Here is a 3,129-nt window from a genome sequence, read left to right as displayed (position 1 = left end):
GGGGGGATGGCCACCTGCTGGGGTCGCCCCTAGACGGTTGTGTGTTTTGTGCCAAGTGTACTACTCCGGATGGCGGCGCTATAACCCAACGGTCAAGCTCTAAAGATCTCCGCTGTGTCCTTCGATGAACGCAGAGGCACCAAAAAACTATCCAATTTTCTTGTTTAGCCGAGGTTTTCATGCTGTCACTATAAAGCAGTCCTTTTTTTTTGTTTTTCCTGCATGGCGGTGGTCAGTTAGATCAGTGGGGGAAATGTATCAAAACTGGAGCAGTTGCACATGGCAGCCAATCAGCTTCTCTCTTCAGTTTGCTCAGGTAAGACTTGAAAATGATACAGTGAAGTTGATTGGTTGCAGTGCAAATCTGCTCCTCCCCCAGTAGGTAGAGCTGGGATTTAAGGCTGGCCTCCCCCGCCGTGTGTATACGGCATATACATTGCTTGTTTTAAGCCATTTGGGTTACGTAGGGGGCGGCCAGCCTTAAATCCCAACTCTACCTACTGGCCCCCATTGGCCCCTCCTCCTCACGCAGGCCCCAGCAGATGTGTTTTATGGTTTATTTTATATTTGCATCATCCAGATCTCCTCAGGCCGGTCACTTGGCACTCGCGGGGGGGGTCCTCTTCCTTGGCACTCGGGGGGGTCATCACATTGAGTGCAGGATTGTATGGGTCCATGACCCCCGGAGTATGTCGGGGGTGGGCAATTCCAGTCCTTCAGCTGACCTCCAGTTGACCCGCCTGATCTGTGGCTGACTTCGTGACCTGTAGCTGACCTGATCTGTAGCTGACTTCGTGACCTGTAGCTGACCTGACCTGTAGCTGACCTGATCTGTAGCTGACTTCGTGACCTGTAGCTGACCTGACCGTTGGCTGACCTGTAGCTGACCTGACCTGTAGCTGACCTGATCTGTAGCTGACTTCGTGACCTGTAGCTGACCTGATCTGTAGCTGACCTGATCTGTAGCTGACCTGATCTGTGGCTGACTTTGTGACCTGTAGCTGCCCTGATCTGTGGCTGACTTCGTGACCTGTAGCTGACCTGACCTGTGGCTGACCTGTAGCTGACCTGACGCTGACCTGATCTGTAGCTGACTTCGTGACCTGTAGCCGATCTGTAGCTGACCTGACCTGTGGCTGACCTGATCTGTGGCTGACTTCGTGACCTGACGCTGACCTGTGGCTGACCTGTAGCTGACCTGATCTGTAGCTGACTTCGTGACCTGTGGCTGATCTGTAGCTGACCTGACCTGTGGCTGACCTGATCTGTGGCTGACTTCGTGACATGTAGCTGACCTGATCTACAGTTGACTATCTCATGAACTACAGTTGATCTTCTCAACTAGAGTTGACCTTCTGATCTACAGTTGAGCCTTTTTATGACCTGGAGTTGACCTCATGATGTGCAGCTGACCTCCCGATCTAGCTGACCTCCTCCTTACCTGCAGCTGACCACCTTCATCCTTCCTCGTCTGATGCAAGCAATATCCCGCCCACACTCCCGATCTATTTTTTTTTTAATTAGGTTTTTATTCAAGTTTTTTAGTGAGTATACAAAAGTAAAGGTCAACAATAACATTAGGCTGCGTTCACACCTGACCGTTTTGTAGCGCGTCCTACGCTCGACGAACGCTCTACAAAACGGTCAAAAATATAAATAGCATTGTAGTCAATGGTCTCGTTCCCACCTCGCCGTATTTCCGCCCGTCCCTAACGCCCTACAAAACGGCCCACGCCTGAAAAGGTCCCGGGACTACTTTGGGCCGTTTTGTAGGGCGTTTTCCATTTGGATACTGCCAAGTAGCCTTTGGAATGGCGCGACTTTTTTTTTACCGCGAATCGCGGTAAAAAAAACGCGTGACGGTCGCGCATATAACAATAAGCCCAGGTGTGAATGGGGCCTTAGTTGAAAAGCAATTAGGCCCCATTCACACCTAGCCATATTGTAATATGCGCGTCTGTCGCGCGGTTTTTTTACCGCGCAACCCCAAAGGCTACTTGGCTGTATCCAAATGGAAAACGTCCTACAAAACGGCCCAAAGTAGTCCCGGGACCTTTTCAGGCGTGGGCCGTTTTGTAGGGCGTTAGGGACGGGCGGAAATACGCCAAGGTGGGAACGAGACCATTGAATACGATGGGATTTATATTTTTGACCGTTTTGTAGAGCGTTCGTCGAGCGTAGAACGCGCTACAAAACGGTCAGGTGTGAACGCAGCCTAAAACCATCATACAATTTTATACCGATCTAGTTAATAGAATAATTTGACAATAAAGAAATAAAAATGAAAGCACAACAAAAACAAAAAAAGGACAAGGGACAAGAGACGCATCTTATCTCTGCTTCACGGGAGATAGTGTTTCATATAAGAGCATTGCCGTTGGTATTGTCAAGTGTTTGCCAAGGGGACCACACCAGATTAAATTCACGGATATTATTATGAATTCGAGCCGTTCGCACCTATTCTACATGGCGGGGGGGGGAGGGGGTAATTTGTCGCCATTTTAAAGCTATAAAGCATCTTGCTGCAGTGAGGACATGGTTGATAAGTTTAGTAATGTTTTTTGGAAGATGTGGTATAGGAAGGCCTAAAAGCAAGTGTACAGGATCATCTGGTATAGTCTGGTCTAGCTGACCTCCTCCTTACCTGCAGCTGACCTCCTTCAGGTGGGTTTTGCCCTCCCAGAGATTTTTAAGTGAATGCAGATCTCGTCTGATGCACGCAATATCCCCAATCTACAGTTGACCTCCATCTTACCTGGAGTTGGCCTCATGATCTGCAGTTGACCTCCATCTTACCTGGAGTTGACCTCCATCTTACCTGGAGTTGACCTCCATCTTACCTGGAGTTGACCTCATGATCTGCAGCTGATCTCCTTCGAGTGGGTTTTGCCCTCCCAGAGGTTTGTAAGGGAATGCAGATCTGGTCTGATGTGCTCAGCTTGGTGTGGAATAGATCTTCTCCCCCTTCAGGTGGTCACACTGGAGGAAAAGGCTCCTGGCTCAGGCCTCATGCACACGGGTGTAAAAAAAAAAATGCAGCTTTTAGAGGAATTTCTATTTTGTAATGCCTCTGAAGGCGGCTCCCTTACAGTGTTCATGCAGATTATGGGGCTTATACCCGTATTATAG

Source organism: Nanorana parkeri, unplaced genomic scaffold (genome assembly GCF_000935625.1).
Source record: "Nanorana parkeri isolate BGI_ZX_2015 unplaced genomic scaffold, ASM93562v1 scaffold1799, whole genome shotgun sequence".
NCBI lineage: Eukaryota > Metazoa > Chordata > Amphibia > Anura > Dicroglossidae > Nanorana > Nanorana parkeri.
The sequence above is the reverse complement of the archived record's forward strand: the minus strand, read 5'-3'. Positions refer to the sequence as shown.